The sequence below is a fragment of the Corvus brachyrhynchos genome, unplaced genomic scaffold (assembly GCF_000691975.1).
Source record: "Corvus brachyrhynchos isolate BGI_N302 unplaced genomic scaffold, ASM69197v1 scaffold178, whole genome shotgun sequence".
In the NCBI taxonomy this organism is placed as follows: Eukaryota; Metazoa; Chordata; class Aves; order Passeriformes; family Corvidae; genus Corvus; species Corvus brachyrhynchos.
In genome coordinates, this window is record NW_008239304.1 from 1,950,990 (window position 1) to 1,967,592 (window position 16,603).

Sequence of the window (16,603 nt, forward strand, 5' to 3'; positions counted from 1 at the left end):
GGGACGGGACGGGCCGGCCCCGGCGCTCCCCGGAGCTACCGGTGCCCGTGGCCCTCTCGTGCCGCCGGGGCTTCCCTGTAGCCAGACGGCAACAGTTGCCCACCTTGGGTCCCTATTTATCCCTGTCCCCCACCCGCCTCCCCGAAGTTGCCAGACTCCTGGGATAGGGGAAGCATCCTCTCCCGCTGCCGCTAGAAGTAGCGATGAAGCGCCAGGTCCAAACTCGCCCCGGAGGTCACAAACCGCGTGTTGGACGCGGTTAGACGAGCACGCCGGAGGTGCCCATGGCGGGCACGAACCCACGCTCCCGCCCCGGCACAAGCATCACGCTGAGGCATCGCCTCCCTGGCCGCTGTCCGTAGGCTGGGAGGAGGCTCGCCAGGAGCGCGACCACGATCCAAAGGAACAGCTGGAGTCTCATGTCTGCAGTCAGGGCAGAGGCGCGCTCTGGGGGGGTGTGTGTGTGCGTCGACGAGGAAATGCACGCAGAGCCAACCGCGGGGCCGTGAGGGGCCGGCAGCGCCCGCAGCCCCTGCCCGCTCACATGCCAGTGACAGGCCGGGGAGCCAGAGCCTGCCGCCTCCACCGGCGGGGTTAATGACCAGGCAGGGCCAAGGTTCCTGGGTTGCACTGCGGTCTGGGCCTCCCTCTCTTCCCTTCTCCCTTTCTCTCTCTCTCTCTCTCTCTCTCTTTTTCTGTCACTCCCCCTTATTTTCCATAAGCAAACAGCGCAGGAATGAAAAGCCCGTGTAAACAGCAGCTCCTGTCAATGCGTAGGGGCAAGGAGCCTCTCGAACAATGCGGCCACTTCACTTTAAATTCAACCCGGCCAGGAAAAAAACATATGTAAAACAAGCCTCGATGTTCCCTCCCCCATTTGCAACTGTTTAAACTTTGCATTGCCCATATTGGTCCCACATGCAGACACCAATGGCAGGGGCAGGAAGTGCCCCCCCGACCTTTGTTCCCCCCCGAAAGCGGGGGCAGGGAAGCCCCCCAAGCAAGGCCCTTGTCCCAGCTCAAATGCTTTCTCTCTTCCTAAACTAGCTGCGAAGTTGTGGCCATTCAAAGTGAAACTGGCAGTAGTTAAGGCTAATGGGTGTCTTTTGTACCGCCAACTATTTTTTAAGGATGAGAATATTCAGGAATTAATTCGTGAGCTTTTTTTGCCGTGTAGAGAAAAATAGATATATCTGTTCCAGCAGTGCGAGTTTGAGGGCAGCAGTTTGGGATATCCATTTGCATAACCTACCTGTACATTGCATTATATTTATACTTGATTATGATGAGAGCTCGCTTTAACAAACCGCGCTGAAAACAGCTGGTGCAGATCCTCAAGCCTGAAGAGAAGAAAGGCAAAACCTGTGGAATGTGGGAGCAGCCCTGATGGCTTTGAAATCCAGTGAATTACTGGCATCAGTTGAAATTCGACTGGTCCTTTTCTTTTTTCCAACCTGCTGATTTCTTGTGATGCAATAGCACCTAGTTATTTGGAAAAAAGCATTAAAATTTGTTCATTTTTGAGAAAAGCTTCTGTTCTAAAACATGCGGGAAACTACATTTCTATATAAGTATTACTATTATTACTAGGTAATTATTATTGAAAGTTGATTAAAGTTGTTATTTGCCTGTTTCCTAGAAGAGTGGAATATACAGTTGTTGGTTGGTTGGGGGGTTTTGGTTTGGTTTTTTGTTTTAATTCAGTTGCCCCTGTATTGTTTTCCCTTATTTTGGGCTTTCCCATTTTGTTTAAAAGCCTGTTTAACTCAATAGTGCACACTAATCCCTCCTCACAGAGTTATATATCATTACTGGGTTACTTAATTTGTCTAGGTAGAGTATGCCCACATCAATTAAAAGACAAATTGCAGCTTGAATACATGAAGGAAATAATTACTAAATGTTGTTTTAAAATGATACCAAGACTGCTGAGGAAGGTGTCTCAGACAAAACAGTAACAAAGGAAATCCTCTGCTGGCTGATCATTGGTCTGTCATAACCAGGAGACGTGTCTCACTGTTCTTCTTTACAGCTTGGTGGTCATTAAGTTTTCTCTTTGTGATTTCTGACCCTTAAAGTGAAATTTTGTTTAATATTATTGCTACTAGCTCAGCTGAAATCAGGGTCCCATGGTGCCAGTGATAGAATTTGCTTAAGGAGAATATGAATTCAAGTACAAATGTGGTGGAATAGGAGTGGAGTACTGTGGCCAGATCTCTCAACGAGTTTGTAACAGAGCCAGGGTTACATCCTCAATATCCTAAATATCATTCTGTCTGACTAGGACAAATTTAGGGATGTGATCTCTCACTCACCATGAATGAGAACACACTGGCCACCTCATTCATACAGCCCTGCAAATGACGATCACTTTCATTCAGCAGGTAAGCTTCAGGCTCATAACCTTAAAGTGGAAACCAGTACAGACTTCAAAGTGATAGGGACTCTCCAAAAAGCTAAAAGGCAGAAAGAATGCATAGACTATTGCCAGTCCCTCGGGCTATCTAAGCCTCTTCTGCACCTGAATGTGGTGAAGTTTACAGACGTTCTCAGGAGACATTAAATTTAAGGGAACTAAGTAAGATGCAATAATTAAGTGCAATATTTATCCTTTTTTAAATTTTCTTTACTATGAGTTGTTAATTCCACTGTTAACTCTGTGCAAAAGTTTAGAAATGTTTATTTGACTAATAAAATCCAAGTCACTGTAACCGAGCATCACAGATTTATTGTAATTTTCATCTAAGATACAGTAATAATTCTATGCTTCCCCACTGAAGAAATTTCTAGAATGTAATACAGCCCCACTCTAGAATTCGTAGTTCTTTTGCAATCAGCTTTCTCTCAGGTACTTACTTTCATGTGGCATAGTGCTGCTTGAAATTAGGCAAATAACAACTCGGTAGAATGTAGTGATGTAATAGTTCTGCCTTTTTCACAGTGTTTGCTGGTGGGTTTTGTGTTGGCTTAAGAGGAAAGGGAATGTAAAGTGTGCAGGAAAGCTGCAAGTCTGTAGATAATGCTTTATGAGCTAGAAGAATTGGTTATTTGAATCTAAAGCTCTCCTTCTCTTATAATCTGAAAGGAACATAATAGAGGAATGATGATTTCAGCATTTATTACCTATATCATTGCTACTTGTCCAACAGACATTCTCTTCCCTACTTCCTCCTTGATAGGATCAAATAGTCAGATTATCAGTTTACATCCAGAAAGTGACAAAAACAGCGTATTGCAGAAATAATTTTGAAGCGTTGAAAAGGAATATTTAAGACTGCCTTTCCTGAATATCAAACATTAACTGTAAGTGACCCATGACATTATCTTTTGCTTAACACATTTCAGTAAGTACTATATCACTTCACTGGTTATGAATTGGTGGCATTTTCAGTCGAGTGACTGCTACAGTCTTCTTATTTGGAGGAAAAAAATTGAAATCATTGTCCTATTTCTAATAATAAATTTGGAAGAAATGAGGGAAAAGTGGCTGAGGGAATATCTAATTATTTTGTCACATAGAAAAATAAACATTATCTTGATAAATGAACGAGTGAGTCACTGGAAGAGCAAAAGATGAAATAAGGTGAGGAAGTAGTAAAACTCATAGTTTTAAGAAACAGAATAATCAGAGTTGGATGATAACAACAGGAGAGAAAGATAATTGGGTACTTTCTAGTATGGAGTAAGAGATGAATTAGGATTCCCTATTAGGCTGCTAGTCAGAAATTGAATCCTACCTTTGGTTTGAAGGCCAACACATAACTATAAACTCTAGTGTTTATCATTAATATTTGAAAAAACTTTCAAATGCTATCAGTATAAAATGTTAAGTGAAGCTTCTAAAGTACAGGAATTAATTGTTGTATGTGGCAATACTGGTTTCAATCCCTGTATCTCAGATACCCCCTTGAATAATAGCTGTTCCCCTCTTAGAAGCCTGTAAAAATACATGGATCATTGTGGATCCCTACTGTTTTATAAGATGTGCTCAGCAGTGATAGTAACCAATAATAAGTGAAAATTCTTGTTTATTTTGACTTGAAAGTGTCAGATAAGATATAATATCAGAGTTTCTAATCAGATTTTCTAACTTTGTTTTCCCCAAATTAACCCATCCTTCTGATCCAGAGGAATTATTTCACTAACCAGACAAGATCTGGGATAAACACGTTTGCGTCAAAAGAATTTGGTGAAGCACATCTTCGAGTCCACTTGCAAATGTCATTAGAGAAAGTTCTCGGCTTTTCCTTCTTCCTTTCTATTACACTGCAAGATGGTAAGTGGGCTGTGCAACAAACAAAATTTTAAAAAATGCAAAAAGGCCATGTGAGTAACCGCTTGAAAGGAAGAAGTTGGCCAAGAAATGCTCAGAGGGATAAATTTTGAAATGTTGTTTAGGTGTCTGTGATTTTTTTTTTCACCGCAAGTTTCACTGGGATTATTACCTCATGGTTTTATAGGGTCTATGTGCCTGCCACGAATATAAAGGATGTTTTTTTCTTCAGCGCAGGGTACAGCACCAGATGCCAAATATAATGTTTGCCTTCTTTGTTGACTATAACCATGATGACTGCTTTTTCTAGGCAAAACTCATTAGCTCAAAAATTATGATTTCAGGAGAAAATGATGCACTCTCTGTCCTGATTTTTATCTGTGCTTGGAAAGGAAAACCTACTCAGAAACAAAACTCTGTTCCTCTTGTTTGCCATTTTATGCTTTTTCTGGAGGAAAAAAGATTTCACTTCCCTGTCTATTACTGCTCAGCTGCCTTTCCTGCCTGAGGGGAGACAGTGCTCCCGGAAGAAAATGGTAGTCAGCAAGCAGAAGGAATGTGCATTGGTAACCTGACACTGGAGACAGATGTGCACTAGGAAAGGAAATGGGGATGGCTCAGACTAGGCTAAACCTTGTATAATTTTTTTTTTTTAATGTTTCCTATGTGTGTTGCAGACATGCATAACCTAGAAAGTACATTTTCTTTGATTTTAAGCTGAGAAGAAAGTATTCTGTGTTCATGTCATCCTTTCCAGGTTCTTACTGCAATACAAGTCATAATTATAATTACTAGAATAATAGAAAGGTAAATAATAGAGTAATAGAAAGGTAAAACATTCTCTGGTAGACTTAGTCTGTCTTACTTCTGTGACCTTACAATCTGTAGGGTTGGTTTTATTTAATACAGTGAAATACCAGCCGTGCACCTGAATAATCATAAATTATGAAGTCCCTGCTAGACAAAAGACAATTTCATCGGTTACCTACAGAACTGTATTGATGAATTTTCCTTTTTACTTAAGGAAAATCTGTTTACATGGGCTCGAAGGTGCACTTATTTTTCTGTTCTCTTCCATCCCTTAGAAGTCAATTTGATTCTAAGATTCTTCTAGGAAATACATACTCATATTTCTTTCTAACAGGATAACAAAGAGGTCAGCTCTGGAGCAGCAGTGCCTGTGATCCCCACCAGTGCGACCGCATGTTCCATTTCAGGGAACCCATTTGGGGTCAGATTCTTCTCTGGCACTGGTCATAATTTCAGAGCTTTTTTAATTTAAAGAGTCATTTATGTTGTCTTGGATAAATGATGTTCAAGAAAAACCCCACAATTCTTGCAAAGCACAAGGTTCTATAATTAATTTTTATTTGCTGGTTAACTTTCAAATATGTAACCTCCTAACATATCCAGTCCTTTCATGCCCTAGGTTTCAGCAGGGAAAGTATTTTTAGAAGTGTATTTTTCATGTTATAAAGAAAACCCTCATCAATTATCACGTAAATAAGGCAAATGTATTTGTACCTTTCTGCTGCAGCTTCAACATACACATTTAGGAAAGAGAAGTGCTTACAGCAGTATTTAACGTTGAAGTTACTGTTTATATTTACTAGGGAAATTTCATGAAAGAAATACAGATATATTTTTGTCCTAAACTTCAAGTTTTAGAGCTTCGCATGCAGCTGGAAAATTATTGGTCTTACCTAAATCTATCCATTTACTTGTACAAATTTCTGTATGCTTTTCTGACAGAAAAAGTTAACTTCCTGGAGGTAATTTTCTACATAACTGATCTTCTGTTTTGGATTTGGGCAGCCACTAGCCACAGTAAAAATTTAATGCAGGGGGTGTTAGGACAGGCTTGGCAAATATCTGTAGAGTTTGGCTGAGTGATAACTTGAAAGAGAATTTCAAATTAACCTCCAGCTCTTTGCATATTTATGCTTTTGACTTCAGGTAGTAAAATTGGCTTGCAGCTTCAGTAGATGCTTTTTCTATGTTACTTGCGTGTTACCATTAGGGATATGGTGTCTCATGAAGCGGCTCTGTAGCAAGAGTGAGCACAAATTCTCATCAGGGAGTCTAGTGTGATGTAATGTTTTAGTATTCCAAGTAGTTGTCACCATTAATGTTAACCCTCTGCAAGCCTGGCTACCATCTTGCAACCAGGTGAAATGTGTGCTGTATGTAAGGGTTTTCTTATGAGGGTTTGGACTTACTTAGTCCAGTCCTCTGAACTTTGCCTCCTGGCACAGAGACTGCAGTGCTGCCTTGCTCTTCATCAACGTCTGAGCTGTGATACTGCCTTTTCAACATTTCCTATCTGAATTATTTCTTTATCTGCTGTGATCAGAAAGGTCAGGCTTGCTGTGGCCAACACAGCTGGTGAGCGGTGCAGAAGCAGAGAAGGTATCTATGATTTCTCTACTTTTCTGACCATCAGACAAGCTGAACAGAAGGAATTGCAAGCATACATTCAAATTAAATATACGAACACAAGGAAAAGAATGGAGGCAAGAAAGTCAAGCTCATATTTAGGGAAATGGTGGATTTCTCATTGAATTCCAATGTTGTTTGTGTGGGAAAGGCTAATGTTTTCTGGTTGAATTATATATAGTTTTGTTTATTTGAAAAGTTTTGTGGTGTTTACTCTTAGTTAGGATAACAGCACCTACGTGATTACTAGCCTTTTTGCTAGCTTTTCTAGATGTTGCATGCTTCTAAATAATAACAGATTTTCAAGGTATAAGCTTTACATTGTGGGCTTGTGAGAGCTTTCTGTGCCAGCACCTTTTTTTAATTACATATGCTGGATGATTGAATAACGTGCTGTGGTAACAAAGTCTGACAAACTGAAGAGATTGCCTCGGAGAAGATCTCAGTGCTTTAACTGCTGCCCTTGCTGGGTGACTGCTGTGATCAGTGCTTGCTGTGGATCTCATACACTAATGATCTTACCATTTCTCCCCCTGTTGAAGCTGCACTGATAGGAAAGGTGGGAAATTTTGAGGGAAAAAGCCTGCTATAAGACAGAGCACTGTAATCTGTCACCCCCTTCTAATCCAGTAAGGTGATTACTGGCTGTACAACACTTACAGCTATACCAAATAAAGTCCTATAGGTTTTGGGTTGGTTTTTTTTTTGGTTGGTTTTGGGGTTTTTTTTGTATGGTTGGTTTTTTTGTTTGTTTTTTTTTTAGTAGAAAGTTCTTTATCAATGGAAAGACCAAAGACTAATTTAACAGGGATGATGTAGTGGAAATATTTTCAAAGCCTGACAGTAGGTACAGGATATGGCGAAGGAATATCCTGTAGAAGCTGAAGCAGTGAAGGACTAGTCTTGCTTCTGCAATATATATATTAAATAATAATCTTGTCTAACATGAATAAAAGGCACAAAGCAAAGCTCAAAAGTGAATTTTGTTGATCTCAATGTTCACCACAAGAATTACTGTGTTAAACCCTCAAAGAAGATCTTGAGACTCCAGACTCATCAAAGTTTAGTAATGGATACCGTACTCCCTCAAAAATAGTTGAATCCAGGAAACAAAACAGCAGCCCAAACCATCAACCCTCAGACAAAAATACATGCTTCATGGAAGAGAGGTTACGTTGGGTTATGTGCATAACTTAGCTGTTGTCAGGAAGTGCAGTTCATGAGATGCGTTGCATCACCGCTTCAGAAACCCTCAGCTGAAACTGGCAGTGTTTTTACTTGCTTTTGAGGTTAGTAAGTATTTTCAGCTTGCAAATTTCTACAAAATAGTAATAAATGTCTGTTACCAGAGACGCTGATGAACTTTCCTTTTGAAATGTGCTGTTTAACAAAATATGTATTCCTGCTCTGTTCAACTTATTTCTCATGGCAGCATTTGAATCTGTTAAAAACAAAAAGATGATGTTATTCTAGATGCAGAGGTGAAGATGCTAATGTATCAGGTGCAAAATTTTGTTCATTTTGAAGAGTTCTTCCATTAGGTAATAGTTGCTTCTGTGTGGTTGTGTATTCCAATCATAAACTGGTGTATTTCTTTAAACTGGAAGCATGCTTACTTACAGGGTGGTAAATCCTATTTTCTGTTCAGTTAAAACTTGCTTTTTATTAATGTGAGAAATTGATATGCAGTTTTTCTCAATAACAGTGTAATGGAATTTATTCCAAAATTATAACCTCATACTGCAAAAATTTACACGCTCAGTGAACTTTCATGCATCAAATCAAATGAAGAACAAACTTTTTCAAAATGGAGACAAGAGAGTCCTCTCAATTTTTGGACCAGGGTTATTAACATGCCTACTCCGTATTTGCATCATAGACAGCTAGGACCACTTGCATTAGATTTCAGATTGGATATAAGGAGTTATAAGAGTATAGTGGGATGAATGTATCCTAGAAAATTTGTTAGTCAACCAACTTAGGCTTTTGTCCTTCAAGCTGATACAATAAATAGGTGTAGGGCATCAAGGAATGCAATTACGAATTTCCTCAAATTTCTTAGCTATGTAACTTTAGATCATGCTTAATTTATTTTAGCTTTGTGGACTGGTATTGCACAGCTTAAATTCAAGTTGTGTTGCTAAGTCTTGATAAATTGCTAAAGATGATCATCTCATTTGTTTCCCATTTTTATACACATAATGTTTTCTCCCAAAAAATAAACTTGCCTGAAATGATGTTTCTAATGCTCATGAAAACAGCTGTGTATTGTTTAATATTTTCAAGAAGAGCTTTTTGTTGAAAAGAAGTTGAACTTGAAAGTAATTGTAGAAGTACATTCCACTGGGGGTTGACTTCTGATGTACCTTCGAAAATTGGCCTTCATATTTGGATGTTATTGTGCATGTGTATGCATACCACAACTACTTTTTTTCCCCTCTTTTTTTTTTTTTTTTTTGATTTGGTTTGATGGTAGTTTTGTTTGTTTGTTTTGGGGGTTTTGTAGGGGTTTTTTGTCATTATTTTGTTTGTTGGTTTTTGTTGTGGTTTTTTGTTTGTTTGGAGGGGTTTTTTGTTTGGTTGGGGTTTTTTTACTTTTTTTCTTTTTGTTTTTAATGAGTTGCTAAGGTGAGTAGTAGATTACTAGCACTAGGCTTACAGGATACACTTGGAGCCAAAGTGATTTGTACCTTTTTAGCTGAATTAATTGCCTTCATGGTTTTCCAGCATGATACATGCAGGACGGTAAAATCGCAGCATGAATGTCATGGTTCAAGTGTATATTGTGATGCTGATAGGTAGTAAACCACAGTTTTTCATTTCCACAAAGTATGGAGATCAGAAATCTTCCTTTGGCCAGTCCACAGTCCTTCCCGGCACAGTAGCATGTCCTGGCTGTCAGAGCTGCATGGCGCTGCTTTAGTGAAAGTGGCCACAAATGTGTTCCACCACTGTCCAGGCATCTAATGCAGCCTTTTCCTGGTTGTCTTCACTCTTGGGAAGGATCAGGATGGAGAATACCAGCTGAATGAATGGGTTTTGTGTCAGCAGTATCTTGCTCCTGCTTTCTTTTCTGAGAGGCATTTTGTTTTTCCTTCTGTTTTATGGTGGTTGTAGTTTTCACAAGGTGTGGAAAAGGTACAGTGGCCTGAAGATTGGGAGAAGCTGAGAACAGGCTACAAGATCCACAGTTTGTTCTGGCAGACAGAAAATGTCTTGTGGGCTGTAGCTTGGATAACTTGCAGATGGCATTTCAACTGGAAATCCCAATGAAGAATGGATTTATAGGATGAGCTTCTTCACAAGACTCTTATCACTGCAGGGGTTTACCCATAGCAGGTTTTGCTGTGCTAGTTCAGGTAACCATAGCAGTGTAACACTGAAATAACCATGCTCCTGAGTGTTTGCTCATGTCCTCTGATGAGTTTACAACTGTTCGTAGGGCCATGCTGCCATGGTGACAGGGGTAGCCTTCCTGAGTTAACTGATTTAAGGCCATCATTCAACTGGTACTAATTTCAGCCTGAAAACCCAAAATTAAATGCCATGTACTCAGAGAAATAAATAAATTTTGTAAGGAGTATCTGTATTAAGGTATAAGTGCATTTACTTGAAGGTCAGCAGCTACATCTGCTGCCCATCACTGGCATGTAGCAAAATAAATAACCATGATCTACTCTTGTATGATACTTCATGGTTTTTTTATACCAGCAGCAGGGTTTTGTGGTTCTAAATACTTACAATACAGTGTTAGGCATGTGAAAACTGTTTCAGAATTCAAACAGAACTTGAATGCAGTCACCTTTGGAAGGCAACAACAAACTTGCTATTCCTTGTCCTGTTTTTCAAAGGATTAATGTGTATTTACTTGGACCTTTATCATGGTATAATCCCAGATGGCCATTAAGCCCCACACCACAGCTCACTCACACTCCTGCAGTGGGATGGGGGAGAGGATCAGAAGAGTAAAAGTGAGAGAAGTCATAGGTTGAGATAAAGACAGTTTAATAGGTAAAGCAAAAGCTGGGCATGCAAGCAAAACAAGAAATTCATTCACCACTTCCTGTGGGCTGGCAGGTGTTCAGTCATTCCCAGGAAAGCTGAGTTCCATCACACATAGTGGTTACTTTGGAATACAAACACCATCACTTCAAATGTCCCCTCTGTCTTTCCCTTGGCTGTATATGCTGAGCATGATGCCATATGGTCTGGAATATCCCTTTGTTTAGTGAGGGTCAGCTGTCCTTAATGTGTCCCCTCCCAGCTCCTTGAGCACCCCAAGCCTCCTCCCTGGTGGGGTGGGGTGAGGGGCAGAAAGGCCTTGGATCTGTGCAAGCCCTGCTCAGGAGTAACAAAAGCATCCCTGAATTATCAACACTGTTTTCAGCACAAATCCAAAGAACAGCCCCACATCAGGTAGTGTGAAGAAAATTATCTCTAGCCTAGCCTAAACCAGCCCAATCTTTTATCTGCATCTCAACAGCAACAAATATGGTTTACAGTTTTGTAGATAAAGAAAATACTGTATCATTTTCTCAGTGTGTGTCAGTAATAATCTCGGATAATGGTAAAATAAGGAAACCTTTATACTGCAGATATATTTTTTCCTGTTTGGTTTGTATGAGAAGACCTGAGAAGAACCCAAATAAAAATTCAAGGTTTATTAAACTCTAAATTAAACTTAAATGACTTATAGTGTAATATTTATAGAACTGTGACTACACTTTTTATATAGAATTTTTGTAGAGATTTTAAACTTCTTAGAGATTTGCAGCTATGTTCTTGAAATACATTATTTTCAGCACTTGTTGCAGTTGTTACACATTAACTTAGATTGTTCTAACAGCTAGGTAAATGTTTGGCAACTGATTAGAAGCCCTAAATGACGTCATAACATATGGAGAGGTGCTGAGAGGTTACAATTCCTGTGTGTCTCAATTAATATTATAGCTAGTAAGCATTCTTTGCACCTCATAGGGTCTGATCCAAAAGTGTGCTGGAGTGGAAGTGTATATCTAAGCCAACAACGCAATAAGTAGATCTGTCAGCTTCACTGACGATGCTCATATGCTTAGAAATGTGTTCAGGAATGAATACTTTGCTGGGTCAAGGTATCTTGGAATAAATAACTGTTTGTTGGGAAAGCTTCAGTACAACAAGCTGAAAGACTTGAAAAACATCTTTTTCCTGAATGCTAAGTTGCAGCTCATCAATGCGTGTTAGCAGCAATAGATTTCCTTTATGAAAAGTGTTGTTTTCTATCTGATCGCAGCTCATTTAAGCATAAACACATTTAATATATTCTTGCTTTATCCTTGCCTAGAAGTTATCATTGTAGCTGACATGATGAAAGCAGAACTGTAAAAGTAATGATTTTAGGCTAATAGGCATATTTCTTATGATGTTAAGCTTAATTGAAAGCCAGCTATTCAGCCCAGCATTTCAGAGGGGTTAGTTTATGTTCCTTTCACATCATCTCTCATTGTTTTGATATTATTTGGATCAATGGATTGACTGATGTATTTCAGTGGCCACTAACTGGCATGATATGTAGAAATGCGCAAAAAATAAGCACCTTCGTTTATTTTTCCTATGAAATACCTAGGTATTCTATAGGAAAATACTGTCTGAAGTATTTCATTTTAAGTAGAGAATATCTCACTCTTTGCAATTTGCACTGGAAAGCTGGTGACCAATTCTTAAGATTGAGCAAACCTAAGAGAAATGAAAATGTGACTTATTTGGACATTTGTATGAGGTGCCTCTCTGAGCGTGTTGTAGAGACAACAAAAAATACTGTTAAAAACACAGAAAAGTATTTTCTTGAGTTTTTGCTGACATACTATCAGTTTATTCAGAGTTTCATTATCTCTTCTGTTATCAAACAGGAAATCCTTTCTTTGCTTTTACTGCCCCTGAAAGCTAGTCTTATCAACCAACTGTTCTTTGCATGTGGCTCCCCAAAGTTTCTTCCACTTCTAGTATCTCACAGAGCGATTTAGCTCTGACAGAAGCATGCAGAGCCAGACTGTGTTTAGCACTTGTACACACCACTGGATATTTCATTTGCGTGAAGACAGAAAAGATTAGTCTTGACTCACTGAAGCTGATTAAGAGTGGCCTGGTTTTCAGTTTGTTCAGGATTCCACTTACTGAAAACAAAATCACTATTTAGAAGGGGCCTTGCATCAGAGAGGTCAGAACCATGTTTAATACTACCAGTTTTATCATAGTGAAGTACTAATGGTATTATTAGGTATACAAAACCTACTTACCTGTAGTTACACATCTTGAACTGTAATGATTTTGGGAATGTGTTTCGGGTTTTGTTGGGTTATAAGTTTGATTTGGGGCTTTAATCTGGTGACGGTTGTTTTCTTGAGGTGGTGTCTTTTTGGTGAAGGAAAAAAAATTGTCTTAAATGTAGGGTACTTTTTGGGTCCCATTTTTCATAGATCTTATTACAACTGAGATTTTGTCTTTTCATGAAGGTCCAGAATATATTTTGAGGGTGGTTTTTTTTAGTGTTGTTGGGGTTTTTTTAACCAAACTTAAGAAATTTTCCATTGACTTAATAGTGTTTTTTCCAACAAAATAATTTAAATGAAAATCCCAGTAACCTTTATTTATAACTAATTTCTCCCGGGATCAATATATAGGTATAACCCCATACTAAATAGCAACCATGAGCAGTGCAGACTTGAAGGATGAATATGAAGCTAAATCCTCACAATAATTTCATCACGGGTTGTAATGGGTAATGCTCATACTTATTAGCTGTTTGTAGCTCCTTCGTTCATGTAGAAAGGCCAGCAGAAATACAAAATCAAATGTGAGATAGATCTTATACTCATTGACTGCATTAAGACTGTCCCTTTACTTGAAGGAATGTGTGGAATTGTGATTTTTACCAATAAATACACATTTTACTTCACACTTGTAAATTGCAAAATATCTTAATTCTGTAATATGGCATAGTTGTGCACCCATTAACTTGGCATTTAAGAACTAGCTTTTTACAAATTTCAAACAAACAGCAAAGTTCTAATTATTTTCTTGATTCCCCCCACTCTCCTTGGTGTTCTTGTCTAGCCGTAAGCCCAGTGGGTATATTCAGATGGCATAACAACTTTGCTTCTGTTTTCAGTTTATCCTGTAGATGTTTCCAGGTGATGAAAGGAGACCTTTTGAAAATTGCATGTTGCTTTCTTTTTTGTTAAGTGATGAAAAGCACACCACGATGCTGACAGAGACTGCTTTTGTCTCGTTGACATGTACACATAATTTATACGGCCTTATAAATCTTGGCTTTATGGGACCATGTGTCTTATAAATGAGACGAGGAGTGTCCCTTTCAGAATGGATTTGTTAATGCTGAGAGAGAGTGATATTCTCTCCCTCTAACCTCTTGGCCACCCCTGGGTAAAATAGCATGGTTTAGAGTTAATGGACTAATTGCATGTATAGCAAACATCTTCATTTCCAAAGTCAGTGCGAGCTGACACCTGTATCGTCCTGATTAAAAATAGGGTGATGTTTCAGAGAAAAGAAATAGGGAGGAAAAAGTTGGTAGGGTAACTTATACAGGAAAGTATAATTTGTTTAACAGAGTAAACGTTGAAAGGCCTTGCCTGTGTTTACATCTGTTATGATAGTTATAGATGATTATGGGTGTAGTAGATATGAGACAATTATATCCCTTTGAAAATATTTAAGAACTCTTCAGAAAACTTTCCATTTCTTGATATATTTTTAGATTTTTTAGATAAAGGGTAGCTTAGATCCCTAGCACTTTGGAACTATTCTTTCCAAAACTAGCTACAGTATTTGAATTTTTATTTTATTCAGATCAATTTAGATCAATTTAAGAAGCATTCTGTATGGAGATAAAATCTGTCCAAATGACAATGCATTTTTTTCCTCTATTTTTGTGGAAAACTGAAAGAACTGGGGTATCCATTTGTTTTTGTATTTCACAGTCTTTTTTTCTTTTGCCAATAATTATCTTTGACAAAAGTGGGGGATCTCAGCATCACATATTAAGCAGAGTGCCCCAATTAATCAAAGACAACTCTTTTCAATTCAAAACATATACATTTATTTTTTGTTAAAAGAGATTTAACATTAATATGTTAAATTCCCCTCTGAACACCTATGCATTAACATAGTAAAAAATATTTCCAATGCCCTTTACTAAGTCATCAAAAAACTGCTAGAGGTGAGCTACCTTCAAAAAAGTAAACATAAGTGAATATTTGATACCCTATATAAATAGAAGGTTAGAAAGAAACAAAAACATTAAACACAAGTCTTTTAATGAGAAAAAAGACTCCAAACCTAATTAAGTAGTCAAATTCTAATTATATATTAAAAGTTAAGATTCATTGATTCCTTTTTCTCTATGACTTTTTAAAAATCAATTTGCTACAGTACTGCTTCAGTTGGGTTTAATTGCTCACACAGACCTAGAGAATATGTTCATTTGCTGTGATTCTTGTTTATACACAGCAATTGTGCTAATCTAATTCATTTAGATTCTGCTGTAAATTGTCACCGCTCCTTTTTATAACAATAACAGATGATTTAATGTTTTCTTATAACATCTAAATGCCAATTAGCTACTAATTAATGCAATTCCATGTGTTTCTCATTAGATTAGGCTTTGATTTTTTTTGTCACAGTTGTTGGTCCTTGGCTATACAAACCCAAAAGCTTTCAGCTTTAGGAGGTGTAACAAATTCTGTAAGAACTCTGCCTCTTGGCAGCATTGGTCCATCTAGTCCTATGTTCATCAGAAGTTTATCCTGCATCTGGAAGACCAGTAAGTAGGAAAGAAGTGATCAATGGAAAAGATGATGTCACGTTTTGTGTGTATAAAAAGTACAGTGCCTGAATATATTCAGTGAGCATCAGGGGCACACTCGCTCTGGTGTAGCAGTTACACATGCCCCAGCAAAGACAGCTGAGGAGGTTTTTATACTGTGACAAAACCTCATTCAGAGCAAGAGCTCCCAGTAAGGTCAAAATTTCTGGTGATATTAGCAGTCTAATACCTCTTCAGCTTAATATTTTGGTTGGGTATTGAAATGTGGCTCCTAACTCCTCTAATGAGATGCAGTGCTCATCTATAAGTAAATGAGATTACAAAGAGGCAGTTGTAAGGACTAGTGTGGATGCATACAGCGAAGGAACACGAGTGGCTGCCTGGTTCTGTCTTTCATGCAGTTCATCTGGGGCTGCTTACACACTATCTCTAATTCATGTCTCTCCTGTTACAGATTTTTCACAAGGTACTCTTTGCTGCCTCCCTTGTTTTCCTTTTTTCTTGCTCTTTCTGAACTGCTCCACATAGCAGTAAGATAACAGTAAAATGTAGGCATTGGTAAACTTTAGCAGTATCTGCTGAACAGATTTTTAAACAGCTCCTGAAAGGTGGTTTCTAAATACTTGAGATATTAATAGGGGAAAAACTACTACGTAAAGCAGCCCTGCCAAACTTACCATCATGTGTGCCAATGTGTGAAATGATTTCTCCAAAATTATTTTTCAAGTCGGGTAGCAATTTGTGGCTGTGTCATGAATTTTCTATATGCATCTGATTGGATATTTTAGAATTTGGATTTTCTCTCTAATCATTATGTTTGATGGTGGCTGGAAGATAAGAAAAAAATCATTGTGAGAATGAACTGTATTTACAGTTTTCTAGACTTTTAGTTACCCGGACTAGAATGCAATAGTTCTGCATTTTGCCTTTTCTGTATTTTATCTGACTGGAGATCAGCCTGAAATGTTCTGGATGCTGTTATTCCTACTCCACAAAACTGATATGTGTTGGAGGGACAGATTAGCATAGAGATACATGAGTCTGTTGGTAAACACAAAATTGGGATGCAA